Source organism: Excalfactoria chinensis, chromosome 15 (assembly GCF_039878825.1).
Source record: "Excalfactoria chinensis isolate bCotChi1 chromosome 15, bCotChi1.hap2, whole genome shotgun sequence".
NCBI lineage: Eukaryota > Metazoa > Chordata > Aves > Galliformes > Phasianidae > Excalfactoria > Excalfactoria chinensis.
The window spans coordinates 3,492,967-3,510,250 of NC_092839.1; positions in this window are offsets into that span (position 1 = coordinate 3,492,967).

Below are 17,284 nucleotides of genomic sequence, written 5' to 3' on the forward strand. Positions count from 1 at the left end.
AGGGAGAGCATGGCTCATTGTGACAGATGGGGCTCAACACCTAAAGCCCACATGGGCACATCCATCCACATAAGAGCCTCTCCCTGTGCTGGAACTCAGGGAATTCACAGGATTCCTGTAGCAATCAGCTGCTGCTCGCTGACTTCTCACTTCCCTGCAGCCCACCAGGGCCTGATGCGCTATTTGCCTGAGAAGGTCAGAGGCAGAGCAAATATTTGCGCTTCTTGTGTCTCATTCAGGGCTTTATAAGGATTAAAGTTGTATCTTACGAACAAAATCTGTATTTCTTTCTCTCTCTTTTTTTTTCGTCCCCAGTTCCTCACGATTCTTGGGTAGTTTCTTCTGATTTTCAATGAGCAACAAATCCATTCTGCCAGTGTGAGAACACACATGAACACAAGGCTCCAACTCTGTGTCTTAGTGACAGCACTAAAAAGCATCATTTTAACCTCGTATTTCCAAGTGTCAGCATCAGCCTAAGATTTTAGTCCTACTCGTAGCCTGTATGGCCCAGAATACAAGCCAGCCTGCTTCAGAAGATGACACAGCTGCCAAGGAGCAGGGGAGCACACACCAGGGCTTCACCAGACATGGTAGCACAGGGCTGGAGCCACGAGCCATCCACCACAACCCCAGTGGATCACAGCACAGGCACTGCACGCACAGAGCTGTGAGATCTCAGCTGCTACTTTGCCCCAGCCCCAGGAGCAGAAGCAGGCAGCCCCCAGGTGTTGGCTGGCAGCACACAGCCGGGTCAGGGCAGAGTCATTTCCACCTTCCTGAAATCTTTACAGAGCCTAAAATCAACACTTTCCACTATTCCCTGAGCAGTGTGAATGACCTTATTCACCCCGATGTGATGTTTACTCTGAAACCTAATGAAGGTGACTTGCTAACAGCTGTTTCTCAGTGATCCTCACAGCCCACGTGGCTGCACAGTGCTAGGCAGCACTGAGGTGTGCGGCAGTAACAGAATCCCATGAAGCTATTTTCAGATGTTCCCATCTGCTTTCCGCATGACCACAGACGAGGGATTTCTGCTTGCGTCATCAACAGCATTAAATATATTTACCTTCATAATAGCTGTGCTTCCCTCCTCTCCTCCTGAGCAGTTAGCTGTCAGAAATGGGACTGCAGCTCCGAGGTGGGCTCTAGAGAGACACCGAGTAAAATCCAAAGCTGCGTTTTACTGCGTTTAACACCTCACACCGATTTCACCTTTGAATTTACAACATATCATATAACGTGAGGTTGCAAAATGGGCACACACTGTGCTGCAGAGCACTGTGCTTTGGAAGAAACAACTTTATTGCCCAAGCTGCAACAAAAAGGATTGTCCTTTAAAAGGGGAAGTTAACAAAATGTGTGGGTATGCCCTGTACCAACAGGAAACTGCTATATATATATAAATACAGTGGCTAGAGTAGACTCTTTTTTACTTTTCCCCAGGGAAGAGTTGTTCCTCTGTCCTCTGGGTTCCTTCTGGGGCACTGATCTGCTGCTGGGCAGGAGCTGCAGCCACTCATCCACATTTATCCACGTGCACCCTGGTGGCTCTTAGTTCAGGGAATCCTATCACTCTTCTGGGGCCAATAACGCAGAGCAGCAAGCTGACGCTCACACCTTTCAGAGCTGTGGAGCTGAGCAGATTCACAGCACCAAACCTAAGACATCCGGCTGTGCTGCTGATACGCTGCATGTGCGCTGTGGGGCTGGAGCACCAAACACTCCGCATACACAGAGCAGGGGGTGTGATGATGTAAGATAGCAAGCCCAAAGCAGCAGGAGGCAATGAGGAATTATTCCTCGCCTTATCTCCTCTGCTCAGTGCACGTCACTGCTCCTGCCATTCCCAACACATGTCCCCAGGGATGTGTCTGCCAGCACTGCCACCCGATAAGGGACGCTCTGCCACGTACCCTTGTACAGCTCTTTTCCTTACACGCTTTGCACAGCCACAACGGTTCTTCGGCATTCCTTAGATCTAAGGAGATTTGGAAGAAAGCACATGCAAATTAATTCTAATTAGAATGCATGTATTGGCTGGCGGTGTCACGGCACAGAGGAGGCCAGGCACAGAGTCCTGATATTTGCACGCTACAATGTAAAGTGCAAGGTTATGCTGAATGCTGCATGGTGTTCAATGGGAAGCAATGCTATAGTTATCCCAGAAGAAAAATTGTCTGCACAGAGAAATCAAGCCACTTTCTCTCCCTTTCTCCTCCTGCCCTGTATTTTAACACCAGGAACAAGTCTGTATGAAGGAGCTGCTGCTTTCCTGCCCTACCTGCAGCATGCGCTCAGCCTGAACTGCAGACTCTGGCTTCCTCCCATAAAGGTGTCATGTTGTAAATAAGAAGCAGAGCATTCTGAGGCATTATAGCCTCTTGCCCTGCACACTCCTACAGCCAAAGCGAGCTCTGTCACCACCGACTCAAACCACAAAGCCATAAAAGCAAAGTGAGAAAAGATGGACAACTCTTTACAGCTACGCTGTGCTAAAGGTAAACCCTGTGCATATACAGGCATCAAAATATTTACCTTCTCATCCAAGGTTATTAGGGATAAGCTTCAAAAAAGCCCTGCAATGGGGGTCTGCCACAGAAGTCCCACCCAGCCCAGGGTGAAGCTGTGACACTGGGAAGAGCTGAAGGTGCAGGTCTCAGTCAGAAGCCTACAGCCAGGGGGATGCCCACCATGGAACAGTGGGCAGAAAACCCCTCTGTTGGAAATAGACTAAAAGGAAGCTCCGGTCATCAAGCTGGAAAAAGAAATAAAAAGAAAAGAAAAAGCTTAGAATGGGATAAATAAAACGCATCGATGAACTCTATTGGAGCAGAAGAAAAAGTCACTATCATCCAGTTTAAAAACAAGAACAGTCGAAAACCCTTCCCACCTCCCATGCCTCAAAAAAAATAGGAAAACTAAACCTTATTTTCCTCACAGGTTTTGGGGGATTTTATTTCACTCGTGCTATATCACTGTGTCCTCAGCACCTCTTTCCAGACCCCTCAACTGGTCCCCACCACAAGAGATGGGAGAATTCCTGTAACATTCAGTGGGAGCTGGATCAGCTCCATCAGGAATTTCAGACCTCCTCTCTCTTTTTATTTCCTCCATGTTTAAGAATTGGCTTATTTTCCAGCCTGCTAATGTTTTCAATTATGAGAAGCTCAATTCAATATCTCTACCTGATTGGGAGACAGCAGGAGTTGGCTTTTTGTGCTCCATGACCTAGAGCTGACTCCATTTGCTGCCTATCTGACTAACTAGTGAAGCAGAAAATGCACACAATACAGCACAATTAATGACAGAGGCTGAAAAACACACCAGATCCCAGTGGAGAGGAAGAAATTAGGCTCTTGCACGGTGACGGAGTTTGTTGATGATGTTTTCCAGTTTATAATGTTTTTAGGGGGGGTGGTGGAAAACCCTATTCTATTTCTCATCTAAAATTGGCTTAATTGTTTTAAACTGGGGACGATGATATTAAAACCCACACCAGCTGTGTGGAACCACAGAGGGCCAAGGGGGGAACAATCTGTCTCTTTTGGCAAACACAGCAGAGTCTTTAAATCTATGTGAAGAAAAATAACGATCATTCGCAAACGATGGACCTTAATATTACGTTGATGTACTACCCATAAACAGGACATTATTGTGAAGATAGATAAAAGCAACATCACAGTTTGATCCTTGTTTTTTGTGCATTCAACTAAAGGGCAAGTGGTGCAGGTGTGACCCCAGCATGGCATTGCCTTCATGAAGACTTTGGTACTGCAGCCACTGTTTTCAATGAGGCCACAAATGAGATGGTGTTTTCCTGTTGGGTCTTAACTCAGACCAAACATGGGTCCCTTAACTCTTAACTTGAGTCCCTTACATACAGAACAGCTTCAGAGAGATCCAGCACTGGGAGCACAAGCTGAGTTTGTGTGATAAAGTAGGCAGAGCCCAAGTTGTCCCAACAGTGGGCAATAAGGGGAAAGAGAAAGTATGTGGAGGCATCTCAGTGCATCAGCTCTGTAAATCAGGAACGTTGTGTTGATGTCCCTACTTTGCCCTTCCACTTAGGGATATACATATATATACATACACATATATATACACACACACATGTGTATATATATATATATACACACACACATACATATATATACATACACACATATATACACACACACACGTGTGTGTATATATATATATATATATATATATAAATCCTATCCTGCTGATGCCAGTGAGATACAGGCAGTCCTTACTAATGCTTTTTAAACACATTCAAATAGTCAGCTCTTTACAATCAGTGGACCTTACACTGGAGAGCAGCCATTGCTTGCACTGCCTCCTGGCCAGGTTCTCAGCCCCATGCTCTGCCACTGTGGGACCTCAAGCACAGCATGCACCCATAAAGGTTGGGTTCTGGGGGCTGCAACCCACCCTCTCTGGGGAGCACAATGCTGGGCCAGGGCTGCGAGGAGCAGGAATGTGCCTCTTAACCTCTGTGACTCTGGCATTTGGTAATTCTCTCCCGCATTTGGTAATTCTCTCCCTCCCTTCTTCACAGGAACCCTGAAAGATGTTTTATTATCAATTGCTAATACAGCAAACCGATATTCATCTTAGTTCAAGTAAATAAATATATAAATAAATCAGAAATTCCATTTCCCACACAGGCCATAACTGCTTTTTTTGCACTTTGGGGCTGTTTATTAGTGGGAACTCTCACTGGATCTAAGTGGCAATAAAAGGGCTTGAGAGAGCTTGCAAATGGATTCTAAATTGATGTTTAAAAGCCTTTTTTTTCCCTTCCCTAAATGGGAGAGGCTAATGAGCTTTAATACCTTGGAAGGTTAGCTCCTTTAGTAAAAGGGATGCTTCTATCAGTACCAAGTCATCTGGTTTGCAGGCTGGTTTCTTCTGTCCATATACATCCTGACCAAAAAACACTTGATTAAGGCTGTTTTATCATTCAAGAAATGACCTGGAGCATTGCAGGTTTAATCTATCAACCAGGACAGGGAAAGAGAACAAACGTGTGAGCCAGGAGCCATGATTTGGGCATGGGTGTTGGCACTCAGGAACACAACAGCTCTTATGTGCCCAGATTAGGGTGCTAAAACAAAACAAAAGCAGCCTAGGAGCCATGAAGAGATCAGCTGGGTCCTGCTCCACACTGAAACCAAGAATAATATATCAGGTTTCAACACAGAGCTAGGAGTTTTACCTGAGCATTTCTATGTCTACCCACAGATCAGGTGTGTAAATCTCACATTAAGATCCAGCTCAGTTAAAATTCTGCTGTAAATTCTTCCAATAAACCTCACTACATGAGGGAGAACTGGAGATACGTAATGCCAGGGCAGCTTTCCTAATTCTCACCAAACATTTAAAGCCTGGTAGTGCCCAGCCATCCTCTGGGCATGGGATGATAATGTCCTACAACAAGTCCCCAGCCCGGAGAGCTGTTCTTCCTCATCCTCAGCCAGTGCCTTCATAGAAAAGGCAAGAGGAATTGTCACAGCCTTGTCACCTTCCTGGGGAGGGAAGCTGGGATGTAACACAAGGAAAACAGAATGTGACATTACCTTCAAGCATCCACACACACAGGAACGTTGACTTTGGAGTCCAGACTCTTTACAGCTGCTGATGGAGCCCAGGAGTCACCAAGAGTCCTGCAAAGGGCACTGGAACTCTCCTTGGCCAGACAGGGCTTGCGCAAACCTGGCCTGTCCAAGGCATCCAAGCCCTGACACTGCCCCAATGTCTCCGTTTTGCTCTGTGGTAAGGACAGATGAGGGATGGAGCATCCCAACGGATGCTGGGAAGCACGGGATGCTCACAAGATTTGCAAAGGACCACATCCGGCAGCAACAAGCTGCAGAGGAGCTGCATGGCACAGCTGGCAGATGCTCACCTCTTGGCACCTCAAGGCCACAATGCCTTCCCCTGGATATGAGGCCATAGACTGGGTGCCAGCCCCATCCCAACACAGCCCTCGCAGGGCAAAACAGGAGTTGTGGGTGAGAGAGCCAAAAAGAGAAGCCTCATGAGTGAGATTTATTGCTAGGCTAATGGTATCCTTCCCTTCCCAATGACCTCAGCGAAGAAAGAAAGAGCTGAGTGGCTTTATCTTCATTCAGCACCGTGGTCCTTCTGGGACACTTGACCATGATTGCATCGTTTGCAGTGTCAGACTCGATAACACGCCGGCCGTGTCTCTGAGCAGCAGAGAACTCCCCCGGCAGCCAGGCTGGTTAATGGGAAACGACGGGTCCTGCGGCCGCCTGCGCGTCCCCTCGCTTCCTGCTGCAGCACATTAACACAACAAATTAACATTGTAATTGCCTTTTAACTATTTATCGCTGTGGAAAAGAGAGAGAGAGGGAAAAAAAATAGAGACCGACCACAGGCAGGGACCCAGGAGAGAGCTTAGGCAGGCAGATCTCTGTCTGCACCTCCCTGTATTTCTATTTATAGCTGGCCATTAAGCTATGCTAATAAACAGCCAACCACAGGGTATGGCAAACCCCTTTGCTTAGGGACAGGAGGACTGTGAGTCATATATATTCCATGTGCTTAACTCACAGGAGCAGGGCACGACTGCTGCCAAAACCACAGCGACCAAACAGCAACCTCTGCAGCTTTCAGTTGGGTCCATCGCTGCGTCATCACAGGAGGACATTTGGCACATTATCCTTTTCTTTAGTCACCGGGATTAAGAAAACAGGGCGAATTCAAGTCTGATGACTCAGATTTAATCGGTTACTTTGGGAAAGGGCCATTCACAGCAGTTCATAAAGCTATTTGCGTGGAGAGCCCCTTATCCAAATAGCAGCAGATCGCATCTGCCTCCGATTGGCCAGAGCAATTGCATCCAGAATAGCATTTATTGTCATTTTCCCTCGCACGCAGTTGGCTGCTACACCATTTTCACATGCACACAGCAGTTTCTAAGGGGAGTTGAAATCAAGTCCTCACATAACCTATATATTTAATCAGATTATCCAGTTAAATAATACTGCCTTAAATGGAAAGTCTGCTATTCCCTCAAGCATTGCTGGCCTTTCATTGCATCTTCTTTTGCTTGAAACGCCTGAGCAGCACTGCAGCTATTTTTAGATGACAAGATGTTTGTAAAGCACCCACCACTCCGATTTCCAGACACCAAGACCACACGTTCCTCATCAAACTACAGCAGCGTGGCATTAATCTATCAAGCTACAGGGTGGATAAAAACAATGACTGCAGCTTTGTCTCTGATTGTGAGCAAACACAGGAGGGAGAAGTGCTTGTTTGTAACGTAGGGAACCCCACGGGGCGCTGTGCTGCTGTCCCAAAGCGTGGCCAAATGCACCTGGGTGAGGAGAGACTGTGGGACGGGTTACGCTCTGCTATCCCTGCAATTCCACTTGCAGCTGTCTGAAAATTAAGCTGTGCAACAGGTTTGGCTTCGGTTCCTCCTCATCGTGAGACCAACACCAAAACCAAACCAACCCCTCATGGGACTCCAGCCTGGGGATGCTGTAGGCTTAAGTCTTTCCAGCAAGGAAACGCAAGCAAGGCAAGGTCTCTTATCAACACTGAGCTTATCAAGCGCTGGGAATTGGACAGTCTGGGAGGAGCTCACAGGTGGAAGGTTGCTGCAGAGCTCTACCATGGGGAGCAGGTCTTGCAGTGGCAAACCCTGTGAGGGCTGAAACAACCTCCGGTCATCTCATCCCATGGTCCCCTCTCTTGATAGACACATGGCTTTATTATTGATTTATGGCTTAATCCAATGTCTCCAAATCAGTTATTTAGCAGTGATCTAACAGGTCACAAACGTGACCAGGAAAATGGCTCGGAGGTGTTCCAGCACTGCAGACTCTGGAGCAGCTGAGGTGCAAGGCGGTGTTACAACACTGTGCTTGAGGGAACACAAACACCATGTGTTACAACAGCACAGTGCTTGCCCAAGGGCAAAATCAGAGAATAGCAAGAAATTCAATCAGGACCACGCACTGAGCAGCCCTGCACAAGGCCATGCTTGTGTCCTAAGATAGGACCCTGCAGTGGAGCTCCCCTGGTGCTCAGGGCTCTCCCACCACACCCCAGTCTGGTCTGGAAGCACCATTAACAGCCCCAGAATGCTTCATTCAGGCACCAGCAACACCAGAACCATCCCAACCCAGGCAGTCACCTCCACAAGCCACTACAAAGCAGAACCAATGATCCCTTTGATATCCATCGTCATTAAAAGGCAATCTAAAAGCAATCCAGTGATTAAAATATCTACTCGATTTCTCTGCCCTTCCTATGGCCACACTGCCCTAGTAAAACAAGAAGGAGGCATTTCCTTGCACAACATCACATGGACAGACCCCATCCTACACAGCTTCCACCTCCAAAGCTCTTAGTGTGTGGAGGAGTGGTAGTGCAGAGCTGTACAATGCAGCCTTGGCTGGAGCAGCCGGGATGCTGCTGGATGGGGGGGAGGGCCTCGGCCCCCTGCCAGCCCACGGTGCTGTCTGAAGAACAGCAGAGCTAATAACCTCAATTACACCCCAGCCTCTCTGGGGGTAGGCGACGATGCCTTTGTTTATCTGAATCCTGACGTGAAAGCAAAGATTGTTTCCTGTCTGCAGGGTTATATGTTGTACAGACGCCAGAGAAACGAGCAGCCTGCAGCAGGGAAAGGAAGGTCAGCTGTGCTTTCTTCCAAAATTCACCTTAGATGCTGGCAGCTTTGACATGCCCCAAGTTCTAATAATCCCTTTGGGACCCTGACTTTTAATTTGGCAGCCAGAAGGCAGTAAGTCACTGCCCACCCTTCAGCCTCAGCTCCTGGACCAGAACTTGGGGTAACCTTAAACATTGGTGTGAGGTCTCCAAGAGGTTTGGAGCTGTTCTGTAATACCATGTGGGGCCTGATTACCTACATATTTCTTTTGTGAATATACCAGCTGGTCAGGCATGCCCAGAAGGAATAGGAAAGAAGACAGATGTTGGTGCCGAGATACAGACCAACAAAACTGCACCTCAGCAGATACTTGAGACTGAAGCAATGTTGGACCTTTTGTAACTTTCCTCCTTAGCTACAAATCGGAAATCACACAGGGATGTGATCTGAAACATTCCCCAAAACACAAGGGATAAATCGGAAGAATCAGGTAGAGAAACTGCTGCCGTTATCACCACACAAAGGACTGCAAACACAGCACCCACATAAGGAGGAGAAAAGCACAGCAGATGTAAAAGCGAGGTTTGCCACAAGGAAATATTAACGACAGAAGACTTCACAGAAGGCAGCCATTGCTACAAAACCCTCTGCTGTCTCTAAGCACCATCCCTGCTGACAACACAAGCAATCCCCTCTCCTTCATGGCTCCCTCCATAGGGTCAGTGAGCAATGCATGCCTGGCAGGGCTGTGGGACCCCGCAGATGGATGCAGCTGCAAGGTGACAGCTGGTTTTACCGCGGCTTCACTTCTTTTTAACACACAAAGCCACACAGAGTGCTATTTCAGTCCCAGGTCTGCTCAGCACACCCAAGCAGGGCTGCTACCCAGCAAAATGCCTTCAGGCTGCATTTGTGTAGATTGCATTGTGGCCGAGTGTCTGTAATTGATGTTAAATTTCTGCAGTTCCCCTACAAAGCAGAGGCCATCAGTCAACACTCATGGCCATGTCACGAGTCACCTATATGCCCTACAAAAACATGCAAGAATCCATTTGTTCACCTGCGGCGGCATAAACCCAAAGGGACATCTAACAACTCCTGCTCCCTCTTGCAGACACGGGCACTTCCTCCTGGTGTAACACTAAAAGTGCACAAAACAGCGTCTTTCTGACAGCCCAAAGACATTACCAGGGCAGAGGGGATCACACTCACATATTTGGGCTAAAACCTCACAGCAAGAAACAACACGGGGTCATGGTGTTTGAGTGTTTGTCTTTGGAAAAGCAGAGCCTAACATGACACACAGCAGTGCAGGTCAGACACCCCTGCCCCAGGCTAAGGGTCACATCTTCGCCTTGCTAAGAGAGCCTTGCAATTTAAGCTTTGCCTGATTTCACACATGACCAGCTCTTGCATGGGGGACCCATAAGTCAGATGAGATGCCACTGCCCTGGTCCTTCTGTGGGGTTGACATTGCTGCACTGCACCCGTGCACCTCAGCCTGGCCCTTCTGAATTCCAAGTATTCTTCCTCCTTTAAGGACGTTAAAAGCTGCACAGAGCTCAGAGGTAGCAGTTCACCCTGTCCACATCACCCAGCTCTTCAGTCAAATCACAGCAACTTCACACAAATGCTTGTGTTCATCAGCCTAATTCTGCTTTGACATCTCCTCCAGTCCCAGGACCCACTCCCCTCCTGTTCCCCATGCCATGCTGTCTGCCCCTTAACACTGAGTTTAAGTAATTCTATGATTAGAAGTAAAGTGCAGCTTAACAGCCCTGTAGCCATACAATGAGCACATTAGACAACACCGCACATTTTAAGCTTGAGGAAACTACAGACAGTAAAGGATGTTTTCCCCCACTGTATCCCCATAATATGAAAGAGAAAGAAACTGGGGGGACAGCATGGATGCTGTTGATGTTTCCAGGAGACCTCGAGGCTGGAAGAGGAGTGGTTGGCAGCACGCTGTGTGTGTTGGGGAGATAAGCTGGGAGCAGAGCCCTGTGGGCAGCTGATAGCACAATTCCCAGCTCAAGGCTCTGAGGGCTGAGGATGAGGAGCAGGGAAAGGTCTCCCAGAAAGAACAGCTTGTGATGCTGAGTGCTTCTGAAATCTGTGCAAAGCGCCCTGAGCTCACTAAATAAATCATGTCACCAAGATCATCCCATCCCTACTGACAATTATTTTGCTCTGAATGGAGAGAAGCATCCCTCCGTTCTAAGCCCAGATCAATATGAATTGTAATGTAGTTCCTAATTAAGCTATTGCTTACAACCCCAACTGTTTAAAAGCCCTTAAGTTTGTTCTTGAGAACATCATCAGTTTTGCACTGCGTCACCCTACACTGTCAATAATAGGACATGGATTTCATAAAAATTCAGTGATAAGTTTTGTTTTAAAACAGTCACTCATGAACTGGCTGGAAGTTTACATGGGACTGTATGAACATAATACAGATCTGACTTTTAGCCAGGCTTACAATGATGTTTATAATCAGAAACAAAGCTCAGCCCATACCACTTGCTCGTCCCAGCCCACAGCTCCCCTGCTCTGCAACGCACCAGTGCAGCTGGGCATGCCCTCATTCTCAGCTCTCTCATCTCCGCTTCCTTCCCCTTCCTTTGCCTTGGCATTTCTGAGCTTTTCAAGGGACGCCACAACTCAACCCGCTCATGCCCCAGTCCTGCAGGGTCTTCAGTTCTGCACTGTTGCCTCTGAGAGTGCAGGGAGCTGGGAAAGGCTTTGGCCAGCACCAGGAATAACATTTCTCCACTGCATCAGCCAGCTCACCTTCTGCTCACCGCCCACAGAAGGGACAGAGATGGAACCCAGCCAGCCCCTCTTGTCCTGCAAGGCATTACAAACCCTCAACTAGCAATAAAATTGGGGGAACAAAGTCCCCCAAACCTGAGCAGGGCCACTTCCCCCCACCAGCTGGGCAGCGGAGGGGCTTTGCATTGCAGAATAAGCACACACTCATTTCATGTAATAGCCCTGTGATTTAGATATCAAGCCCAGGCCAATGAAGGCTCCGGAGCAGTAATCACTGCGTTTTCAGCCTAGCACAGAAACCCTCCTGTAATTCCCTGTTCCAAGCATATTATCTTTAATCATAGGCATAATAGAGATTCAATTTGAGCCCTCGGCTGCATTTTGTTCCTTATTATTCACAGTGCTGCATTTTCTTCAGCAATAAACAATTTTCCCCCCATTTCATTTTGCATTGATCTACCTCAAAGTTCAAAGAGAATCTTTTAAGGTTCTTACAACCCCTGCATGGAAGCTCCTGGCCAGTAATGAAGACAGAAACAGGGCTTTTACCCAGGAAATTGAATTGCACAAACCAACTGCCAGCAGAGCACCCACTTTCTTTGTTCTCTTTCAGATAACATCCCTGGAAACGCGACAATTACTTACAGTCATTTGCTAACTCCATTTACATCCAAAGCCTACCACCACGGGTTGATGTGCCCAGACATTGCTGACCAGGGGATGTCTGATCCTTCCCAGCACATCCTCCTCCAGTTTAGTACCAGTCTGCACTCCATCTCCTTACTCCTCACCTCCTCCAGCACTTTCTGAACGAGCAGCCTCTTTAAGCAATACCAGTAGGCTCAACTGTTTAAAAAGAAAGTTGCCGGAATGCAAAATTAACCCAGCCTCTGTAAATACACAGCTTTCCCTTAATTGACTCTTTAAGTGCACCTGTGTCGACGCTTGCACCACAGCAATGTATCAGCTTGAAAGACTGAAAGGTCTACAGCCCCCTAGAGGCATCTGGGCTAACATTTCATAAATTACAACCATGTTTTCCTTTTCTGTTAATATTTTCATTCCAAAGGTCATTTAACACAAACACACACTCAACAAAGCACAGGAAGGTGAAGGAAGCTGCTTCCATCAGCGAACATAAAATCTTAGTGTAAAGATGTATCTATCTAGCAGCCAGCTCACTCACCTGGAAACAGTCTATGATCATCCGGGCAGTAGGGACAGGTGGGAGGCATCATAGCCATACGTTTGGCTGCTGAAGACACCAGATCTCCTCTGCTAAGCTGAGTGCTCAAACAGAGCACCTGCAGACCACAGGTTCCTGGGACACTGATGCTGCAGACTGCCTCAGATGAGGGGTGCTCAGTCACTGCCGGCCTGCAGCCCGAGCAGCTCTGGGATGAAGAGAGTGTTATTTATGCACTCAGACCTGAGAGCTTTTGATGAGGGATCCACGAATGGTTAATTCACTTCCACAGAGACGTGAGGAACACAGCGTTACGTCTTGCTACTGTCATATTAGGCAGAGAAAGTTTATGGGCCCCAACATAGAGGGTGTCAGAAGCTTAATATTAATTAAATAGCAGATTTAAGGTTATTGCTCATAATCACAGCTGTGATCTGAATTATTGCTTGATGATATCCCCCTTTTGTTTGCTTGCTGCCTTTGATTGATTATTTGCATTTGCTGGTTTATAATGGGCATGTATTACTTTGGACAGAGGAATCTTTTTTGTTTCTAACTGCATTACATCCTCTGGTCAGATGATGGATTGGACTTCTGCACAGACCATAAACAGCAGCCCGCTCTTGCTAGTGTGATATGTATCTGCTATTCCATATTCGCTCTTCAGCGTATCCTGTATTCAATCATTCCTATATTCATCTATCCTGATATTATTATTATTAGCCTCGGGGAACTTGTTTTATAGGCTATTTAGTTTGAATTAAGCATGTACGTCAGTCACTTCTTGTTTCTAAAAAGACAGAAAATAAACAGTGGGATTTATGCCCCAATTCAGCTTTGGATTCATGCCTGTCCATACCTCTAAGTCTTATTGTTATTATTACTGTTCCTAACAAAACAACTGTTAGATTCTTATCAAGGTCAAACCAGTGCACTGCAGGTGTAAACTGAACACACGCAACCTCAGATGACCACGTGCTCAAGGTATAATTAAACATTCAGACATAATCAGCCATTTCCTCCTTCTTCTCTCAGAGCAGCCTCATCTTCAAACTTTATCCCCACAAGACTCATGGCAAAGTACCCCCTCACACAACACACTCCTTGGTCTGCTCCCCATCATCCCTGTGCTTTTCCTCCCACAGATGACTCACAGAATTACCACAGGGGCACTCTTAAGCCATCGGCATCCTTTACAACAGAGGGGAGCGAGCTGTTGCCTGACAGTCTACACCCTTTTGGAGCAGGGGTGAGTCACCACCTCCCATTTTTGGCCTCAAGCCCACACATCATCTAACATAACTGAAAGCAGGGAGGCCACGTTGTGGGCACAGCACTGGGAAAGCCGCTCCCCTGCTCATGCCAAGGGTACTACTCAGCCCCAGTGATTTCCTTACCGTGACTCACACAAGTGGATTTTTTTTTTCTCCAGGTGCTATTCATTGTGGGTTTTGCTTTGTGTTTTTGTGCCTTATTGCTTCGAGTTTCCACCTCGTTTAGAAAATCATAATGATGCATTTACAGTGCACTCACTTTTGGAGGCGTTTACTGTATGGAACATGATGATTCTGTGGCTCACACAGCTGAAGCCAGTGTGGCTTTGTTACATAGCACAGGACAAAGCCATGCATTAGTCAGCCCCGGATCCACAGGACGAGCAGCCTAAAGCACAGCGGAGGATTATGAAACTATTTTGTCACATCTGCACTGGAAGATTAAAAGCTGTCAAATGATTATAGTCTTGGAAATGGGTTCTCTAGAAAAGTGAAGATTGCAAACAGCTGGGACTGCATCATCAGAGCTGAGCGGCCAATGCTGGCAGACTATCTGCTTTCTCTGCTATTTTTATGTATTATCCAGCCACCTGACCAGATACTCTGGTTTGCAGGGAAGCCTTAAATCAGGTACGATTTTCAGACAGAAATTTTCCTCAGCTTGTGGTATGTTTTAGACAGGCTGTTTGGGAAGGAAGGGCAGACAAAGTCATAGCTCGTAAAATCTGGACTGAAAGCAAAGCACTGGCGAGCCAGAACCTGAACTGAAAACACCATGAACAATCTAGATGATAGTTCTTACTCTCTGTGACTCCATAAGCAAGATGACCCCCCATACACACATTGGCAGCATGCCTTTAAATCTAAGCAATTAAAAAGCCAAACGACAGTCACCAAGGAGTGTGCCTGCTGTAGCAGCGGGCAGCCCTGCATGGCGTGCTGCAATTCAGCTTTCGACTACACAAGGACTCGGTCAGTGCCCCGCAGCCAAACACATCAAGTGATGATTCAGAAATGGCTCTGAGAGCAGAGATCCTCGCAGACAGGACTGAGGGAGGACTAAGCATTGCATTTTCCCTGTTTAATCTTTGCTAAGGCAAGCAAGCTGTAGGACTTGGTTTATTACAGCAGTTCTAAAAATAATCCTTTGACCATCAACGAAGCAGCATTTGTCACTGTGTTGTGCATTTGCATCCTGCTGTAGGTATTTACACATGCATTAATTCACTCATTCATGGAGATCAGAGGCTTTAGGACACAGAGGGGAGCAGGCAGAAGGGTGAAGATATTTTTAAGCCTGATCTGTCTTGGAAGGACAGGATTTAGGGAGTAATTCTTAAAGAAGCCAATCTTGAACTCAGAAAGCCTTGCTGAAATGCTACAGTGCTGAGAGACACTATTATTAGGTACCTTTGCTTGCAGGGCAAAGATACAACACACATCACAACCAGAAAACAGTCCAATATAAAAAGCATTATTCGGGATAGCGTTGAAGTCACAAATGAGCAATCATGGATATTGACAGCATTTCTCACATATTTTTCCATTTGCTCCATCCATTATCCACACAATCACTGAAGAAAGGGCCCCCATAACTCCAGCATCACCCAGTGCAGCTGGCACTGAAGGACTATTTCAAACAAGCAAGCCCATACCTAAGTTCATCAACAGGTGGAAGACTCCAGATTGTGGTGCAGCTCTGTCACCTGGATAAGGCGAGGACTGGCACAGAAAGCCTGGTCAGAAGTATGGCACAGAGCAGTGAGAGAAGGTTTAAAAGGAATGACCATCACCACAACTTCCAATAGCAAGATGTCACAGGAAGGCAGCGGATGTCTATTTGCAGTCTCCTTGTTAGAATAATTAGGTGGAACTTAACTCTACAACAACCCAGGCCCCGCAGCCTGCATTTGCAAGCTTCATTTGAAGTACACAAAGACATAAAACATCTCACAAACTGCTGGGGATTCACAGTGTGAGCCCTGCAATAAGTGAGTGCTCAGGAGCATTATGAAAAAAAAAAAGTTAGGACTTTTCAATAACTCTTCATGCTGGGCACCTGATCTGTAACTGCTGTGAAGGCCACCTCTGCCTCCTGCCTTCACAGCTGGTTCTGGACCTGCTCCATTGAACACAGTGGACTTTCCTGGGCTGTAAATCCCCATATTTCTTTAAGTAGAGCAGGATACAAAGCAAAGCAATTCAGCTTCATTCTTCAGCATGTCCTACACTATCTCAAAAACACCAACATCTGTGTTTGAATATCCATAAACAGAAGCAGGAGACAGGTGGATGCTGTTACACATTCCAGTTGACCTGCTCAGCATCCCTTATGGCTTGTAGAAGGTGTTTCCAACAAACAGCATTAACTCACTTTGTTTCCTACAAGGTACCAATTTCCAATATTTTTAACAAGTCCTTTGAAACACACTGCAACACTTGCATTTATTGCTTGAATAGGTCTGAGGTCTCAGGTGCAAAGCACTGCCTGGGGGTTATACATCTCTCCGCCAGGAACTTGATTAAAGAAAAAAATCCAGACTGATACACAGAACAATCTTCCTACTACAAGAAACAAAGCTATTTGGACAAGAGATTAGCAGAGTTTTCTTTGCTATGTACACCTCCAAGCGTTCATTCCAATGGTTCAGCAGGGAACAAGCCTCTAATTGTGTGGACCTATAAACTGTGTTATTTCTTGCACTTGTATATATTCTTTACTTTGAAATGAGTTCTCTCCTATGCCAAATCTGCCACCCTGCTTTATTTATTTTTGACTTGTCACAGTTTAGAAACGCAGCTTAAAATAAATGAGCCTGAATGCCACTGGATCTGGAGATATTAAACTGCCTGGCATTGAGGAAATTGCTTTTCATAAACATCCTGAGCCCTTCTGCTTTTTTCTTAAAGTGTTTAATACAGTGTAAGTCCAACTTAATCTGAATCAGTCTGCAGACTGAATTGCTAATAAGAAGGGAAGATATATTATGGTTCAATATTGAAAGGAAGAAGTTAAAGGACTGAGCAGAAGAAAAAAAGGAGTTTCATAACACACAAACCACATTCTTTCTGCCAATTCAGATGTTAAGAGCTAACCACCCATGGGGGCAGTGTGCTGCCCTGTACCAAGTAGGCTCAGGGGCATAAATCCAGACAAATCTAACAGGGATGTCCACACGAGGTCTCAGCAGCCCAGCTCCTCTTTCAGGATGGAGTTCTTTCAACCCCCAGCCATCATTGCCCTATGTACACCAAACCTGGGGCCTTAAAACCCAGAAGTAGTGATGCCATTTCCAGACCTCATTCTCACTCTGAGTCCCAGCAGAACAAAGAGATGAAAACCAGCTGACAAAAAAACAAAACAAAACAACGACAACACAACAAACC